General features: G+C 35.0%; 1 pseudogene; it reads left to right on the plus strand.

Moving 5' to 3' along the window:
* Positions 1-11,963: 11,963 nt before the first annotated feature.
* Positions 11,964-12,264, plus strand: LOC116668180 (annotated as a pseudogene).
* The last annotated feature ends 8,685 nt before the right edge of the window (positions 12,265-20,949 follow it).

Raw genomic sequence — 20,949 nt, forward strand, 5'->3', positions numbered from 1 at the left:
GGCTGACAAACCTGGAGTAATTAATCTTTGTTTTCAGTGAATATTTTATTAAATTAATTTTCAAAAATATGTGCAAATTACAGTTTTTTTTTTTTAAAAAAAAGCTTTTATGTGTGACAGTGAAATGTAGTGAAATGTACTCAGGCCCAGACTTCAGCACCTGCCAAAATTTGAAAAATGAAGTGTTTTTTTTTTTTTTAACCCCAAGAAATCCAGAGGACTAAGAGTCTGCCAAATAAATCGATGTGGGCATGTTTGTTATTACGTGTTTGAGCACACGCTCGCTGTTTGCGTGAATTTGTTCACGGCACCATGGCGTGAGACACGTCAAGCTTTGAAGACAGGGAGCCCTGGGTTTGGATCCTACTTCTGCCACTTCCTAAAAGTATGATTTTGAACAAGTTGTTTCACTTCTTTGAGTCTGTTTTCTTACTCATAAAGTGGGCTACTTTAGATGCCCAATACAAGGTTATTGTAAACTCCACGATGACACAAACTATATCTTTCTTGCCCATCATTAAACATCTGACTTCAAGCATAGTAGGAGTTTAAAAATACGTGTCTTGTTAGTTTGGTGAGTGTGCAGGGTAACGTGAGTACACTGCCTGGCACACACTGAGTACCCGACAAGTGAGACTTCCCTGTCCTTCAACTAATGATTTATATCAGTCCATCTCTCCCCACATATTTCTGTTATTGGAAAAAATATGCATTTTAAGCTTGAATTGTCAGAATAATGATTTAAATCCCCTAACAGCACTTTCTCTTTGAAGATACCACACCTCTTATATTAAAAATATTACCATTAGTCATAATCAAATGCACTGACATAAAGCTACCCAAACGTTGTCCTCAACTCCCTTACAGTAGCAAGAATTACTTTGTTCATTTTTTTCATATGACACCCATAAATTCAGTTTGGTTATTGCAGAGTTGAGCTTGCCCATGTTTTGGTTAAACAGATGACAAAGCCTGTCAGGTATGCTGCCTTTGTGACACGCATAACATGTCCTTCCCCAGCCGTAAACTCTACATAAGGTTCTGATGTCAACAGCAAGAGGTGTAGTAAAACGTGCATTGATTGTTATTGAAATTAGGACAACCAACAAGAGAGATTCCAGAGCAAGTTTATTATTTATCTTACATTAAAACTATTATAAAATTGAAGCAGTGACATGATTCAATTTAGCTTTGTTTAAAACTATTGATCTTGATTTTTGTACAGAGAAGTCTTTTTGGGCTAAAGGTCTACACAGAAAATCAATTTGCTTAAAATGCTTTCTTTTATACATAATAGCTTACTCATCGAAGACTGAAATTCTGCAAGTGAATAGCACTGCAGTCCCCTTGCCAATCACGGGAAACACTATGTAAATTATAATTGGAGTGTTATGGTGAAGACCTGGAGGCCACAAACTTTCCAGAAGATAATTGAATGTCAATAATGATCCAGGAAAACATTTAAAGCTGCACCTCAGCGTGAGCATAAATGTTCTGCAATTTAACTTTTAAAAAATGTTTCTATTCATTGTACACTGAACATTTGTCCAAGGATGGATGATTACAAGCAAGCAGATATCTACTAGAAGCATCCTGGTTACATTTACAACCTAGAAAAATTCAATTCTAGTTGCAGAAGTGTCACTAATTAGCAACTGGACTTTTTGAATTTTTCCAGTTACTGAAACTTCCTAGCTCTACATTTTCTTATTTATAGAATTAGAAAGTTCCCCTTCCCCCATCACCCAATCTAGAGTGCTTCAATTGTATCAAGAGTTATACAAACATTTTATGCTTTGAAACAATATGATTTAAGTGTTGTTGGAAATAAAAGAAAAAGAAGTTGTTTTAGAACTTCCAAGACAAAGCAATAAAACAAAAATTGGAGCATACATACTCAAACACATACATTTCCTTTGGACTTTTTCAAAATCTATCCTATTTCATGGGAATTCAAGACAGTTTCATTGTATAAAACTTAACAATTAAATCAGAAATAGAAGATCTTGTGTAGTATTTTAATGTGGTCTAGCCAACAATATATTAATAAAATAAATTTAATAACAGAGGGATTTGGAAACAACTTCCAGAATTGAACAATTAAGATATTTTTTTCGATGTTAACTAAAATTACTGTGGTACTCATTTCACAGTATGTGTGAGTCAAGTCATTATGCTGTACACCTTAAACTGATACAGGGCTGTGTGTCAATTATACTTCAATAAAAAATGGAAACAAAACAAATTTATATTATCAATCTGTATATTATATGAACTCTACAATATTAACTTGCATTCATACTTTGTAAGTAAAACACTGAATGTTGGCTATAAACATTACTTCCCATTGTGACAAAAAATATGTTTTCCATGCTTTTTTTCAGTTCATCTGGGATAGCTAACTTTCTCTAAAATGTCACACAAATCATATCCCAATTCTAGGGGTATGGAGATAACATAGTTCCATGCACAGATATAAAATATACTTGTTAATACTATGCATGAGTGTTACATTTTGCCTATGATCTGCTTCCATTCAATCTCCTTAAAGCTAATTTCAGAATCATTTTCCCACAAAGATTTAATTGGGAGTGTCTTTTCACCACAGATCTAATTATTTCCTACTATACCATGAACACGACATACTTCCGGCCTCATATACCCTAAAGGATTTCAATTAGTTCTAGCTATTGTGAAACATTAGGAAAATAATTCCTAGCCATTGTGCAATATGCTTAATTTGTATATATCTAAAGAAATGTGATCTAACATAATCATATTTTACTGGAGGCCAAATAAAGGACATAAATGTGTTATTGAAAGGCAAATCTTATATGATTGAAATTTGATTTTCCTCTAGAGCACAGTTTCTTCAAAAATTGTCAGAAAAGAGGAGTATTCCATTTTCTCATGCACAAGGGGGAGCGGCTAATCTTTCAACTCCAGTAAATAATAGATGCATTTTAATAAGCTTTTTAAATATTTGAAATTAACATAACATAAACGAGAAATTAGACATCTTATCTATAACTAAATGTAATTATTAATGAGAGTACATTTTCTAAATATTTATAATTTTCTAAATAAATCAATAACTCAGTAAATAAATTAACATAGTATAACAGATTTGTCTTGTTGAAAACCACATTTACTGAAATCTGCTGCATTTTCAAAATACAGTTGAATTAATATATAGAATAATGATTGAGAATATGTGAAAATACGGTCTCTAGAGTAAGACTGACCTGCTTCACTTGCTATGGGATTTTGGGTAAAGTTCTAATATCCAAAGTCTTAATATCTTTTTCTGTAAAATGTAAATTCAAATAATACTTTTTTCACTTCCTTACCACAGTCCTCATAATGATTAAATATAATGCATGTAAAGTTGTTTAAAAAAAAAAGGCACCTAGCATTTAAGTAATAGTGGGGTCAACCCTAGGGAGTTTTCATTCCACACTCCCCTATCCTAGAAGTCCTTCTGGTTTGGAGGGAGATTTGTACACAGTGAACATGACAGCATTAGCCCTTGACTGGTTCAAGGTAGTCTAGTGTGGGCTTGAAAGATCTGAAGTGATCCCCAAACCATTTCTCTGATAGCCCCAATGCTACGAGACTCCACTCTCCCACTTGCCCGCCACTCCAGTGGTAATGGGTGCTTGAACCAGACTCTCTGGGCACACCTGGCTGACAAGCTCAGCAGAGAAATTCCTACTCAGTCATCGTCCAGCTGCACCTCATCTCCCTGGGATCTAGTCATTACCGCCTGGTCCCATAGGATTTCATTTCGAGATTTAACATTCCTCTCCAGCAGGAAATTCTCTGTAGTTAACCAAATTCTCCTGATACAATTAAAGATCATTTGCTCTCTTGTTTAAAATTGATACAGATAAGCTGGCCAGCATTCTTGGCATTAGAAGTCTTCCTATGCTTAAACACCCATATTAGTAATATGAGTCCAGCCTTATGTAATTTTGGCATTGCTGAAAACACAAATGAGAGTCTGACTTATACTGAGTAATTTTTTAAACAAAAACAAAAAAGACATCCAACCGGTATCTCAAAACTTTTTGAGTTAGGAAGTTTTAACTTACACAAAATTTAAATCCCTTTCTGTACAATGTAAGACTATTTTTCTCTTGTTTTGTTCTCAGTCGATAGTAAGAGCAGCTGCCCATTGTTGTGCCAGGAGTTTATATCCTGTGAGTTACTCCTCTTTTCTCAAAATCCTTTTTATCCTAGTCTTATACAAGAGATACTTGCCTTCTTTAAATTTCTCTCTCTTCATAATAGCCCCCAAAGTACACAGGTAAGTCTGAAAACACTTTTCTTATTTAATAAGAATACCGCAAACAGGTAATACCCCTGTTCTTTCTTATCATGTAAACTAGCTGTTATTATATACTGAGAATTATATGTATACGTATTCTGCCTAACAGTTTGTCACACACATTTCATTTTTAGTAAATGTTAATAGCAACTCTTATTTTATTTCTACATTCCTCAACCAAGTTTCCTTATATCATTTCAGATTTATTTTACAACATATTATTAGCTTGATTAATTTCATTCTCAGAGCTTAAAAATATTTCTTGATGTGTTGTGATATATCTCCTTCGGAATATACTCTTTATTTCAGTGTTGAAAACAGAGAACATCTATATTTCTTGATAGACAAATGACGTACCCCTGCATCTCCAACTCCTACTGGTTTTTCAAAATTAGAAGTATCAAGACTCAGTTCCACCTAATTAGCCTTTCTCTACCCTTCTGACATCTGTTGTTTCTACCCACAACTACCATGCACCCCATTGGCCTGGATTTCCTGTAGTTGTCTATTTTTCTGAGAATTTTCTACATTGTTTCTTTCTATGGGTAAACAGAAGATGAAGTTGATCAGTATCTGCCCCTTGAAATTGTCTTTTCAACTGAGTCCTGCACTCTTATCCTGATTCACTTGGAATCAGAATTGGCATAGCCAGTAGGTCAGGTGACAATCCAGCTAAATCAACATCAACATAGAAAAGCAGAAATGTTCACTTTTCTTTTTAACTCTACCTTTATGCTAATCTTCCTTAATTCAAAAAGCATCACTATTCTTTTACCAACCCTCCAATTAAAGCCCACAGGATTATTTTCTCTTCTTCACTATACTTTAAGTCAACTTACATGCCAAATGCCATTTTGCTGTTGTTATTTATTCTAAATGCCTATATTGTTTTTCTCTTTTCTTGAAATCTCTGCATTCCTGGTCTTAACGCAGGCTTTGGTTTTTCACCTAAGTAAGCATACAATGGACATTAAAATATTAGTCAATTTTTAGCACCCCTCTGGAAGTATTAGCTTTCCAATTGTTTTTGTTTGTTTGTTTGTTTGTTTTTTACAATGAAGTATAACTGTACTTTTTTGAACATTATTTGTCAGCTTGAAATTAAGTCCTTTGGCTACTGATTCTTACAAATAATGTCATCAGTGTAACTATTATCTTTCCTACCATTTTTTCCCACTAATGTTTAATTTTTTATGCTGTATTATTTCTACCTTGAAATAACCTATAGCTTTACTTTTTTCTTTCACATGTTCACATTTGTTTTAAGCTCAACTGTGCAAGTAAATATGTTCATCACATACATTTGTTCACTGAGGCTAATATATTGGTAGATTCTTTATGACATTTTTGTGGAAAGAATATTTTCTGAGTTCTTGTATGTTTAATATATTTTTTTCCCCTGTACTTATATACTCGAAGGCAGCTTAACAGGCTAAAAATCTTTGGCTCACACTTTCCTAGAGTGTCTTGGGTATTGTACTCTATTTTCTACTGCATTAAGTGTTATTTGTAGAAACCTCAGACCAATGTAAGTTTTTATCCTTAAAAGTTATTTGACAAATCTTTGAAAATTATACTTTTGGAAAGGGGTTCATATCCCTAATATATAAAGAACTTCTAAAACTCAAAAAAAAAAAAAAACCAACCTGATTAAAAATGGACAGATGACTGGATAAAGAAGCTGTGGTATATTTATATAATGGAATACTATTCAGCCATAAAAAATAATAAAATAATGCTATTTGCAGCAACATGGGTGGAACTGGAGACTGTCATTCTAAGTGAAGTAGCCAGAAAGAGAAAGAAAAATATCATATGATATCACTTACATGTAGAATCTAAAAAAAAATAAAAAGACAGATGAACTTATTTATGAAACAGACTCACAGACAGAAAACAAACGTATGGTTACCAGTGGGGGGAGGGGGTGAGAAGGGATAAATTGGGAGTTCGAGATTCACAGACAGTAATTAATGCTTATAGAATAGATAAACAAGTTTATACTGTATAGCACAGGGAACTATTCAATATCTTATAGTAACTTATGCTGAAAAAATATGAAAACAAATATATGCATGTTCATGTGTGACTGAAGCATTATGCTGTATGCCTGAAATTGACACAACATTGTAAATTGACTACACTTCAATAAAAATATATATTAATAAATAAATAATAAAAATTGACAAAGGGCAAAGTATTGGCAAAGATGCAGAGAAACTGAAACCCTTGTGCGTTGCTGGTAGGAATGTAAAATGGTACAGCTGCTATAGAAAACAATATGGTGATTCTCTACAAATTACACATAGAGTCACCATGTGATCCAGCAATTTTACTTCTGGGTATATACCCTAAAGAATTGAAAGCCAAGACTCAAACAGATATTTATACACCCATATTCATAGCAGCATTATTCATAATAACCAAAAGGTCAAAGCAACCCAAATGTTCATCAGTGGATGAAGAAATAAATAAAAGGTAGACACAATGAACTATGATTTAGTCTTAAAAAGAAAGGAAGAGATGAGACATGTAACAAAATGGATGACTTTTGAAGACATTAAGCTAAGTGAGATAAGCCAGTCACAAAAGGACAAAATTGGTATGATTTACAAGATAATAGTGATTAAATAATATGTTATTTCTTTGCACCATGAAACTCTGCTACTATAATTATAGTTGTAATTTTATAATTTTTTACTGTGATCATTATATTCGTGTATAACTCAACCACCAGAGTTTATGCATTTTTGAGGGAGAAACTATATTTGATTTTGTGTATTTGCTTCTCAGTGCATAGTACAATGCTTGGCATTTAATAGGCACTAAATAAATATATGTTGAATGAATAAATAAATAATAGGAGATAGTCCAGAATATTATTAGTTGAGACTAGATTGTGAAGGGCATTTAACACAAGGCTAAAGAGTTGATAAATAATTTTCTGGGCAATAGAAAATCATTGGAGATTTTTGGACAAGGAAATGACATAAATTGTTCATTAGAAAGAATGAGGTCTTAATGTTTGCACGGTTGGTTATTTAGACGTTATTTAGACTATTTATAGTTGAGCTAAAAAATAACAGAGGTAAACAGAAAATAGAAGTACAGGGAGACTAGATAGAAATTTCCTTTCATCGTGGCATCATGTGTACTGTGGAACATATCAGAAGGAAGAATCAATGTGCTTTAAGACCAGTCAAGATTATTCATACTGAATCTAGAGAGAAAAATAATGGAAAAACATTTAAAAGAAAACTCAATAAAGTCTATATATATGCAGCTAAGGAGAAAATTAATAAAATGGAAGATAATATAAAGGCATAAACACAGAATATAACAGAGGTAAAAAAAAAAATATGAAAAGTAAGTGGAAATCAACAGAAAGTAGTCTGAGACCTAAGACCCTACAATGAGGCTCAAAAGCTTACAGTCAAGGTCAGAGATCTGGAGCCAACTTCTGCTTCCTGTTATCCGGATTGCTTCAGGCATCTCTACCACAGTTTCTTTCTGTGTAATAAAAATAATAGTTTCAAGATCAAGGGTTATTGTGAGATTAAATTAGGACGAAACATTCAAAATGCTTAGAAAAATATCAGGCAAATATGAAACATGAAACAACAGTAGATGCTATTATTTTTATGGCAGTTTAGAAGGAGAAAACATATAGGCTGACAGACCAGTCATATTGGAAATATAAAGGTTGAAAATAGCCACAGATTAACACTTACTTCATTTTAACTGTTCTGAGCTAAAAGGCAAGCCTCAAAAGGATTAGTTTCCGAATTTGGAGGACACGCAACATCTGATTTCAAGACCTTTCAAAACACTACTGTAATCAAGACAGCATGGTATTGGCACAAAGATAGATACACATAGGTCAATGGAACAGAGTAGAATGTCTAGAAATTGACCCACAGATGTTTCTATATATATAATTAATTTTTTACAAAGGTGTCAAAGCAATTCAATGTGAGAAGATAATCTTTTCATGAAATGATCTTGGAATAACTAAAAATTTATACGCAGAAACAAAAACCAAAATACACTGACCCTGGCTTTATATACAGAATATAAACTTGCGTTGGTCATAGCCAGAACATCAGAGCTAAAACTATAAAATTCTATGAGTAAACATAGGAGAAACTCTTAGTGACATGGATTTGGTAAAGAGTTGGTAAACAGGACACCAAAATATTCAGATAAAAGAAAAATTAGTAAGTAAGACTTCACCAAAATGAAACATTTTCACTCTTTAAAAGACTTTGCTAAGCAAAGGAAAAGACAAGCCAAAGACTAGAGCATGTTTCCAAAACATATCCTCAACAGAAGATTTGCAACTAGAGTATATAAAGACCTCAATCTTTCAATTAACCAAACACAATGAAAAATGGGCAAAATTTGATACTAAAAATATGGACGGTTGGCAAATAACACATGGAGAGATGCTCAGTATCACTGTTATTAGGGAAATGTAAATGTAACCCCCTGCTGATGTCACTGTACATCCACTAGAATGGCTGCCGTTAAAAAGCCCAATCATACAGACTGGTGCAACTGGAATACACACAGGCTGCTTGTTGGAATGTAAAATGGCACTTGGGAAAACAGTTCAGTAGTTTCTTAAAACATTAAACATACCTGATGCTCTGATCCAGGCTATGTATTTACTGGAAAAAATGAAAATACATGTCTGCACAAAGACTTATACACAGATGTTCATTGCAGCTCCATTTATAACAGCCAACAACTGACAACATCCAAATGTCCATCAGTAGGTGAATGGAAAACAAATTGTCATACATCCATACACTGAAATAACCCTCAACAGTAAAATGAAATGAACTACTGATCCATGCGAGAGCCCAGATGAATCTCACAGCAATTATATTGAGTGAAAAGGACCAGACCCCTCCCCGCAAAAAAAAAAGAAGAAAGAGAGGACATACTGCCTGTTTCAATTTATACAGAGTTCTAGAAAGATGCAAATTATTCTACAGTTACAGATCAAGGTTGTCGTTGGTAGGGGACAGGGAAGGAGAGGCACAACGTAGACACAGGACACAAGGAAAGTTTTGAGGTTGGTGAATACGTTTATTATGGTGATTATGGTGATGTTTCACTGGCATATGTTTGTCAAACTTTGTCAACTAACATTCTTTATATGTGAGCATTTTAATGTGTATCAATTATACATCAATAAAACTATAATTAAAAAAGGAACTATATTCAGAATGTCAGTTAATCATTAGCTTTAAATGCTATATTGGTAGAGAGCACGACAAGGTCTAAACTAGAGAAGAAAAATACATTTTTTTAAAGTTCTGTGACGACAAAAGTCATCAGAAGAAGTGAAGTCACAGCTGAGATATCAGAGAATATTGAAAATGAGAAAAAGCAATAATTTTGTAAGAGGAAGGTATGGTTACTGGAAGAAAATTGTTGAAAGGTAATGGTAAATTTGAAAGCATGAAGGTGGAGAAAAGGACACGCAGATTTCACCTGTTCATTCATTAGTTAGGGAACTGACTGAAATCCTTCATTTCCTCACCTGAAAATGGAATAATACGTACACTACACTTTTTGTTAAAATTAGTCAACATGAATATTTAACATTTCTGTTACATTATAATCAGGGAAAGTAAATGTTATCACCATCTAACATGAATGTGCCTTTTACATAAAAACATTTATTTGTTATTTTATGTATTTATTTACTTGTTTATACAGGTCAACCACTATGATATTTATCTTGTTCAGGATTAGATTTATGAATCTGATTAATTTTAATGATAAAACAGTTTATTTTTGTGAGTGACTATGTGGTTTGAGGCTTTTTATCATGCACAAAAGTGAATTTTAAACAGTTTCAATAATTCTCATCTTGTTAGTTCACCTTAAAAGCAGTTTCCATCAGCGAAGAGCTAAGAACCTAGAATCTCACTTTATCAATTAAATAGCCCTTAGATTATTAAATACATGACTATCATTGCTATTTTAGAGCATATTCAAATATTGCTTCCATTATCTGAGATTGCCTTGACATTCATATCCCTCTGATTCTCCTAACCAGTGTATTTTTTATTATGAAGCAAAGACACAGTCAGTATGGTCACATCAATACTCAATAAACAAATAAGGTCAATGACAGCTTGCACTAAAATGGAAGCAAAATGCAGGCATAGATGAAATAAAGTGGTAATTACACCTTAATGAAACATACACTCAAACTACAAATAACAGAAAAAGAACACTTTACACAGTCAACAGAACACAATTCAATCATTCAGTCAACAAATATGTTTTAGGCACTGTACTAGACACTTGGGATGAATCAGTGGGGAGGGGAGGAAAACCTGATTTGGAGTTTATATTTTAATAGACTGAAACTAACTAAATTATATATATGTATGTATGTGTATATATGTATATACATAATATTCCAGAAGGTCATACATTCTGTAGGAAAAAAAAAATAGAACAAGAAAAAGGGAACCAAGAGGTCTAGCAAGGAGATAGAGGTTGACATTTTGAAAGGATGGTAAAGTAAGCCCCACTGAGAAGGCGACATGTGAGTAAAATCTTGAAGTGAGGGATTTAGCTGTATGGATATACAGACAGTGCAAAAGTGCTAAGGCTCCTGCAGCCTTCACTGAGAGCAGGGAGGCCAGATCACTGGAGAGGAGGGAGTTGGGGAGAGTAGGAGCAGGAAAGGTCAGAGGGGTATAGGGCAAGATCAGGTAGACCTTTGGGTGGCATTGACTTTTTACTCTGGATGAAATTAAAGCTGTCAACGGTTTTGAAAAAGAAGGATGTGAACTAATATCCATTTCAAGAGAATGATTCTGGCTGCAGTAGAGGGAACAGAATGCAGGGGGAGAGGAATGGAAGTAGGAAATCAGGAGGCTGTTGTGGTGATCCAAGTGAGAGTGGAGGAGTCTGAGACCAAAGTGAATGCAATGAGAAGAAGTCAGATTTTGGATAGATTTTGGATCTAGAGATGGATGAGAGAAAGATCGGAATTAAAAATAAATCCACAGGTTTAAGACCAAGACTATAGGAGAATGGAGATACCACTAATTGAGGTGTGGAAGACTTCGGATGGATCAGGTTTGGTGGGCACATATCAGGAAAGCCAGCACATGGAAACATCCATTCTTAGAGTCAATACTAAATACCTCGCAAGGTATCAGCTGACAGGTAGATAAGAGTGAACACAGTTTAATTCCAGCCTGCCTCCCTGAGAATTAATAGCCAAGTAAGTCAATTAATAAACATATTGGGCACTCTTTGACCTAAAAAAATATTGTCTGTGAGGGGCTATAACATCACCAAGTATTGGAATACTAAAATATAGAGGGTACAATGGGAGTTAAGTTTCAAACAAATTAGATCTCTTGACCCGATGGGTAGCACACTTATGAGGCTAACAGAATTCTTAACCATCATTAAGTAACAAGAAAGTATAACATGAAGTTAACAGACCAAATTTTCCCAAGTGCTTTATGTACTTAATTTTATATATTCAAGTATTAGTGCAAGCTAAAAATACCATTTCCCAAACTTGGCTGCACACTAAGACATTGACCACGTCTTTGCAATTCGACCCAAGGCGCTCCATTCTTGTGACACCATGGTGATATACTGGTGACAGGCTGGACTCAGCTACCTCCGGTACTCCCAGATCTGTGGAAAAGCAGTGAGAGATAAACTGAATACAGAATTCAAAGCAAATGCCGAGAAGACTTCTGGCAGCCACATAAAAGTTGTAAAAGTCAAAAAGGAATAATCTACCCTGACTAAACGTGAATGCTACATTTTCAAAGTGAAGCTGTGTGGGCACATGTTATGACAGATTGAAAATGATCTCACTTCATGGGGGAAAAAAATACCTGTCTTTTTCATAGATTGGCATTGCCAATAATTTAAAGTATGGCTCAAAAAATACATCATTTCCCAAGTGCTTAATAAATGCATGATGCAGAGAAACATAATAATAAGTGAAATTAAGACTTTGAGAAAGTATTCCTCTCTGTGATGTTGATCAATCTTTGCAACCATATATGATTTCTGAAGACCTTAGACTGAATGAACTATGAGTTTGACAACAACTACTGTCTTCTAAAATGTAACCTTTTTTTATGTTATGGAAGAAATCCTAGATTATAATACATATTTGGGAATATAAAGAAAAACACAAAAGAACTCCAAAATGGAAAAAAAAAAATCATGTTTAACTTCCTCTCTCAGGGTTAATCTCTGCTAATATTTTGGTGTTTGCTCTAAGTTAACATGAATAAAAGTGCATATTTTCAAGTAAATGTAACCCCACACACACAAACATACACACCTGAGATAACATGTACTAATTTCCCTCAGAGATGATATGGAAGAAAATAAAGATGTATGTGTTTAGACTGCATATTGATGAAAAAAGGTGATGGTTAAGGTAAAAAGAAACATTCTAAAATAAAAGTTATTTTCAAAAACACATTTTAAGGAAGAGTATATCTCTAAAATCAAAAGAATGTAATAGTCAAAATAATATTCAATCAAATAATATTCACTAGATGAGTATTTTTTATTTTCTCACAAAATTTTGACACAGATATTACGCTTCAAATGAAAGAAAATTCAGGCAGAAGCATTGGTGGTTTAGTGGTGAGCCTAGCTGCCTTCCCAATGAAAGAAAATTTAGTGCTTTATATATGTCTTAACAGCACTGACCTTTTTTTTTTTTAACATGAGATATTAAAATGTATGCTTTGTATTGATAATAGTCATTTCATCCAATTAAAATATTATGATTAATATGTGTGTGTGTGCGTGTGTGTGTGTATCCACTTGTTAAGTACTTCTTTTAGTCACTGATAGAGTGCTAAGTGAGGAATGACCTAAGATGATCCTCAGAACAGAAAACATCATGTAGAGCTTATGTGTCTAGCTCTCTTCTACATGCTTTCCTATTTATCAGCGAATGTGAACCTCACAACACCTCAGTGAGCTAAATACTATCACTGTCACCATTCTACAAATGAGGAGAAACGAGTCACAGAGAGATGGAGAGTCAGTCTAGCTTACCCTAGTCACACAGACAGGAAGTGGCACTCAGTTTCACACCCTGACTCTTGGGCTCTCGAACTTGTGTCCTTAACTGCTATGCTCTGCTGCTTCAGGTAGTTTCAGCCTATCAACTTCTGTTTTTATACATGAACAGGTAATTTTTAATTATATTGGATAAATATATATACAATTGCAAATAATCATCATTACACTCAACTTAAAAATCTTGATTTTTTTTTAGTCTAAATGTTTTCTGTGACCTTTTTAAAGGCAATTTACATTTACCAATTTCATTTTACAATTATTCATCCAATTTACATTTCTAATTTTTTTCATAAGATCCCAGAAACTTTTCTTAGATTTTAGCACCTTCTGTTATTTTCCAGTATTTACATAACCATGTTTTTCTCCCTCAGGCTTATAAAATAGATTATTTGTAATTCAGAGTTTCTAGTAGTAATTAACAAGTCACTGTATTAGCTGATCTGGTTCTATTGTTTCTTAAAAGGCTGCTAAGTGCCTAACACTATATTTGATATTTAAATAAATCAAAGGTATGGATCTTTCCCTGGAAGAATTTACAGTTTAGTTGAAAAATAGATAGCTTTCCTTCACAAACAAAAATGTCCACATCAGCATTTCTCAGATTCTTTTCATGAAACACACAGTGATTTCACCAAGCTGGACACTCCAATGAGTAAATATTATGGATGATAAATAATTCCTAGTTCACTCACTAAAACTTTCACATTCTTTAAGGTTTTTAAAATATGTATATATGTATAATAAAGTTATCTATATACTAGTCAATGAGAGAACTGTCAACACAGAAATAAATTTGGACCTCCCTTGATCATCTTTTTTCTTCTTAAAGTATAAGCTTTCCTGATTTTTGTTATTAGTAAGAAATTACTTGCAACTATTGATATCTTGGATTAGAATAATTTATTTCATCTCATATAGTCTTTTCAGGCTCATATAGTCATGGAAATCCTTAATGAGAAGATGGGCTTTGAAAGATGTGGATCATTGGTATTCAACTTCTGAATGGCATTATATTTTTAAGTTACTATGGTCTCCTACTTCAATAAACCATTCTTCCTGAATTCCATTGTTTGCCTAAGCAACGTTAAAATAACTTGTATTCAGTTTCACCAAGCTCATTCACCGAAGTGGTTATATAGCTCTGTATTCAAAATTGTATTGTATTGAATTGAATTAGTGTTTTACAGTTTCATCAACATAGCCTAGAAAAGCTTTAACTCTGAATGAGGCCACATATCTCATTGAAAAAATTATCAGTGTTAATTTTTGCTACATACAAATAGCCAAATATACACCCCCATCTCCATTGTCTAAATCTTATCTATCAGCACCTCCAATGACTCATTCTTTATTGGCAAGCAATTAGCCACCAAAAAAATAATTTTAAGATAGTTTTCACTAAGAAGCCCTCAATTATTTTCTAAAATCTCAGCCAAGTTTTGTGTACCCTAATTACCTTGATGCTAAATAAAACATTTATTTCTTATTATAAAGCAAGCATTTGCAAACTGATAAATTTCTAGGGAAAAAAACACCTTTTCTAATAAAATAAAATATTTTGCTGGAATATTGAAATATTCCAGCATATAGTAAGTACATCTAAAAGTTTAATGTCTATATCAAATTTTTCTTTAGGCATATGTAGTAGTTTATGTCCAAAGGTAAATCTAGAAAACGAACCAGATAAGGTCTACAGACTTTTCTTTCTGCAATAATTTACAATCTTATTATGAAATATTTTATTGGCTGTTACATTCGTGTCTAAGGCAGTGTTTCTCAGTTGTTTTGTGTCAACGGAACATTTTCTAATTGTAGAATTTTCAGTGGACTTCTTGAAGACATTAAAAGATGTCGAGAATACTACAGAAGCCAGCAATGACTGTCAGGCAGCACAGTCACCATGATCACTGGAACAGCACCTGGCGCTGTCTTGCCCAAGGCACCGACCCCCAGATGGGCTTCAGCTCGTGTCCCTGTTTGAACTGTTACTGACCTGCCTGTTGTTTATGTCCTCAAGAGGCAGTCATTGGATTTTGATCTTTCCTCCCATCAGGGCTCCACATTACCTTAACCCTGCTACCTCTCATTCCCAATCAGTTGTACCCTCTAGACTGCTGGCTTTTACCCGTGGTATCTTTTTATTTTCAGTTGTGGCATAAGTGCACTTCAAACATTGATCAATTTTGACAACATATTCATTAAATATTGTGGCTTTTGAACTAAGATATAACTCAAGGAACATGCTGCTTCCTTAAACAGAGCTCTGTGGACAGTTAGGTTCACTCTATAAACATACCCAAATTCTAAACTGTAATTTGAATGTCCCTCATAGGTCTATTTTCTGATATCCTAATTAACTTTCTTTTCTACCCAGGTTAAGTTTTTCAGTTTTTCAGTGTTGAAATCCAATGATCAGATGACAGATGATTTCATGGCTAATACTTCCATAAATTTGTAAACTTGTGATATAAAGATCTGAATTCTAATTTACTAGAAAATATGCCTTTGATCTTGGTGCTATGCTGCACAGGGCTCCAGTCTTAAAATTTATGTGGGCCTCTATAAATGATTTGATGATAATAAAACACAGTTTCAAATTTTCATAAGAGTCATAGGGAACCAACGAGAACAAAAGGTTTCTGTAATTCTTAATCATCCTCCTTATAAGATTATATCCAAAATCAATATTGTCTTTTCATTATTAATGGAGAATATATATTTTAAAAATAATAAAATAGTGCAGCTTTGTTTCTCAGTAGTTCAGTCTCTGACCTCATGTTTTCATTGGCAGCGGGTAACATAATAGTTTCAACTATTTCTGGGGCAATTAGAAAGTATACCACAATTTTAGGTTAATGTTTTTTAATTCATCTCAATAAATAGTTTTTAAGTGTCTCTCAAATACAATCTAGCTATAATATGTTACATGGAATAAAATAGTGGAAAAAAAATCTCTCTTCTCTAAGACCTAACAATATTATGTGGGCTTAGGTAATAAAGCAAAGTTAGAATGTATGCTGTTTATATTTATAGCTAAGTTTCACATGATTGATTTAACGTTAAACTTACTTTATATCAATCATGATTATATGAAGATATCAATTGTGATTGTATCGGTGATGATTTAGAATACATAATCTTTCATGATTACAAGAAGATAATATTTAATCTTCCTAAGCAGGGATGCCTTCATGAAGGTGCAGTAATTTATGACAGGCATGGGAGAAAGATTTCCAATTATAGAAATAGCAAGAATGAAAGGAATAGTGGGGAACTATAGGGCATCTTATAAATAAATAGTTTGCTTTTACTAGCATTGATAACACACGCAGTGGAGCAATGACATCACATTAAAGAAATAATATTCCCATCTTTGAATTTAAATTTGGAAACAAAATTGGTATTTTATTCCATAGACAGTGGGCATCTGATTAGGTTTGAAAAAGAGCATGGTAGAGTTAGTGTTGTGGTTAGAACCAAAGTTAGCCCAGTAATACTAAATATGCTTCTCTAGAGTGAGGAGGTAGAGATGTCGAGATCAGCAAAGAGATTATTTTAATGATCCAGAAGAGAATGAATGAAAGCTTGAACTAGACTGGTGTCAGTAAGGTTGGAAAGAAAGGTTTGGCTTTTTCACAAAGGAGAGAGAGAACCTAAAGACAAGTCCCTAAATGTTGTGGGGTGATATAGCGTGAAGATTTAAAGATGACCCTGAGGTGCTTGTAATGTGTAGCTGAGAGAATTGTGCTCATATCACAGAGCCTAGGAAATCAGGAGCAGGAGCAGGCTGTGGGAAGAAGATGGCTGAGCTTATCTGAAGTACTGACAAGGTATCCAGACAGAGTTACAGAGTAAACTTCTGGAAATGCAGATTGCAAGCTCTGGAGAGCAATGAGGGCTAGATTCAGGAGTCATCTCAACAATGGTCCTTTTCAGTCTATACCGACCTACTTACCACCAGGCTCAGATTCAGTAGTCCGTAACATTTTTTAAGTCATTTATTACAGAGCTGCCCACACATTTTCCTAATAGGATTTTAACTGTGATTTTAAAATGGAAATTACATAATCTCTCTTAGTTCTGAATATTGTAGTGTCTTTGTCTATGATCTTAAAATAGAGAAAATGCTACCCCTTTTTCAAGACATGGAGCTTCGGAGAGTACGTGCTCTGGACTCTTATCTTCAGCCCACTAGCATGGTTCTGAGTAGGTTATTTAACCTCTTTCTTAATTTATCAAATGTGAGTAGTAACTTCTACCTCGCTGACTTCATAAATGTGCATTATTATTAAATAGAACAAGGTGAAATCTTTATCCATGTGTACGGGGTAACTATGATGTTCTCCCTCCATGTCCGTCCTGCACCCTGTACGCAAAATTCAGTCAACTGGATGGTGGCGACATCAGATGCCAATGGCCAGGCCTCAAACAGGCTATGCTCAGGGTTCAGTAGGTTAGGACATAGACACGAAGGGTAGGTAGAAGGAACGATGCTGTTGGGCTTGTGGGCAGGTGCTATGAGACTCTGGGCAAGAGAACACACACGGGGACCTCAGTTTACTCCCTGACAAAACTGAGATAATGCTAAAACCTCTTCATTAGTTGTCATGACTCCTAAGTGCTTGGAAACATTGACTAGAGACTATTATTATAATGAGTTCAAATTTTCAGTCTCAAAGTTGTTTTAGTGAAAAGGTAGTATTTTTTTCTTGAAAAATTAAAGTTAACAGAGGTCTGCAGCCTTGATGCCAGCTAGTGTTAAATTTCTTATCAGTTCAAGGTAACACTCACATCTGGTTTTAAAATGAACTCAAGTCAGGACTTTGACCCAGTTAATTAAGGTTTTCATACCTGCTCCCTTTGCATTTCTTCATCTCTGGTGCTTAATTATAGTCCAGGCATCTGGTCGGGGCGTCTGGTCCACAAGCCCACGTGCTGTCCTCTTTTCCTGGGGCTCTCCACTGTTGCATAATGTGTTCGTCCTGTGCTCGCCTGGCATGCGCTGCTGACACGCGTGATCTTTGTGGCCTCCAGTTGAGGAGTTCACCTGGTGTGTCTTCATTATACCTACCTCTGTTGCTTAGCTAAGTCATGCTACAGTAACAAATAACCCCCAAATCACAATGGCTTATAACAAGATTTCTTTCTTGCTTGGGCTGTATATTCATTAATAGTCATGGCAGTTCCACTCAGTGTCAATCTTTATTACAGGATCCAGTCTGAAGGAGTGGCTCCTATCAAGAACTGGCCAATCTTTTAGCAGTGCCCTCTCAGGCAGCCACATGCACTTTTCACTTGTACCTCCTCACCTAGGCGAGGTGAGCAGGACACAGAGGCTGCCCTCGGTCACATCTGCCTGGATACACCAGAGTGAGGACTTTCAGCTCTGTGGGGAGACACGCAGCGAGCCAGTGTCAGACCTCCAAATGCTTTCAAAGCTCAGTTTCTAATACAGTTCCAAACGTAGTAAACACTCCGACAGAATTCCTAACATTTGCAGGGCCCTAGGCAACAATATACATGGAGGCTCCCATATCATGTCTAAATATTTAAAAGCTATGACATGCCATGAAACTATTACATAAAATACGCTCTAACTTTCCATCTTGACAAATAAATCTTCATTAAGACAGGGGAGGCTAGTTTCTCCTCAGAACATGACAGAGCAGAGAGAAGCTGTCCCATGCCAGGACCCAGGACTGCTTTGATGGGCCATTTCTTTTCACCTGCAGCTCTCTGCCACTCAGAGAGGCCTCACACTCATACAGTAGGACACTCCAGCCAGTCTTTCCATGCTTTATCCACGTGCCCCACATCTAAGGTGAAATTCAGCATCAACAACTGGTGAAATGACCCACATAGGCCTTGGAAACAATCTCAGTGACATTTGAGCTGCAAATTTAGGAGTCCTGAAACCTACAGAATGATCCAGGAGATCAGTGGGCTATGGATGAGCACATACCTTTGAAGCCTAGGACCCCTTACCTATAGGGAGAAATATAACCAGATGAGGGCCAGAATGGGCCCCTTTAAACACATGACATGGCATACAGGGACCCCCCACCTATGGTGTAAGGATGTCAGATCAAAATAAACTTCAGCGTGTATAAGGATACATAACATCTATATAAGAGTGTATTTTCATGTTTTTGTGTGTGTCAGTAATAGATCCTAATCATAAAAAGATTCTAAAACATCATGTTTTAAGGCTATCTGCTCTTTTTGTTTTTGTTAATCTGCAGGCACTGATTTCAGTACGACCAGCCTCACCTAATTTCTGAACAAAACTGACCCAATCAGGAAGCATTTTAAGCAACCCCTGGCCATTTTACAAAATACCTATTCCTTTTTAGGAAAGAATTCCCTAAAAGTTTCTTTTAAATAATTGTCTTCTTTCATAGTTTTAAAAGACAGCATTATTTCCAAAAGTGTGCACTCTTTCAGGACCTTTACGTGTATTTGTCTTCGCCAATAACTCAATACAAATTCTGACTTTTGTCTAAGAACATGCTACTAATTTATCAGCAGGATGTCCATGCCCGTGTTACAGATCACTAGAGACTTGCCTGCCTTCCTTGGCATGATCCCTGCTCTGTGAGAAGGGAGATGCCTTTTGCACACAGCTGGCCAAGATTCAAGGGCTGTGCCCATGGCCAAACAAAGAGGTGTTGTTCTCAGTGAAATTAAATGAGACTCTAACTGTGGCCTCACTAGTACCCAAACTTCAAGTTCTCTGCTCCCAAACCATCACTACACAACTTTGGCTTAAATGTATAGATGACATTTATGATGAGGCTGGCAAGTCTTCCTTAGAAAAACACGGAGTGGAAACTGTTGACAAATGTGTCTCACACACGTGAGTTAAATTCTTCCTGGTTATAAGAATGTCTTTTTTTTTTTTTTCAACTTGTCCTTCTCTGCAAAGGCAGGTTTTTTTTTTTTTTTTTTAACCGCCAATTTGGTTTATCTTGTGTGTATTTCATTTTTTTGATTCTCAAATGGGGCAAACATGAAACAGAAAATCCTACACATTACCAAGCTGAAACAAGAAAGACAATTACTTTTCCCTGATGAAATGTTCTATTTCCTTAGTTTGCTGTTTTGTTAATTTCCCAACTTCATTTTATGCTGATCTGGATTTCAGTAGTTTTCCCTGAACGCAACTTGAACAAAAAATGTTTAGGTTAATTCAAAAATGATTGTGTATCTATGGTGTGAGAGGTACTTTTCTATGGATTGGGTAATGGTAAAATGCAATCCATGTCTTATTTTAGACCTGGAGTAAGGACAGATTAAAACAGGCAAAAGAAATAAATAAGAGTTAAAATAGTGCTAATTATGATCCCCAAAATTAAAAAAATGTTTCTGTGACAGAGAAGGAGTAGGGGGCACATAACCCATGGAAAGCCCGCTCTGAAGAGGAAAGATCTGAGCTGAGAACTTATTAATGAGAAAGACGAAGCAATGCACGTGAACATTTGGAGGAACATTCAACTGCTGAAGTAACCATC

This window comes from Camelus ferus, chromosome 13 (assembly GCF_009834535.1).
Source record: "Camelus ferus isolate YT-003-E chromosome 13, BCGSAC_Cfer_1.0, whole genome shotgun sequence".
Taxonomy (NCBI): Eukaryota; Metazoa; Chordata; class Mammalia; order Artiodactyla; family Camelidae; genus Camelus; species Camelus ferus.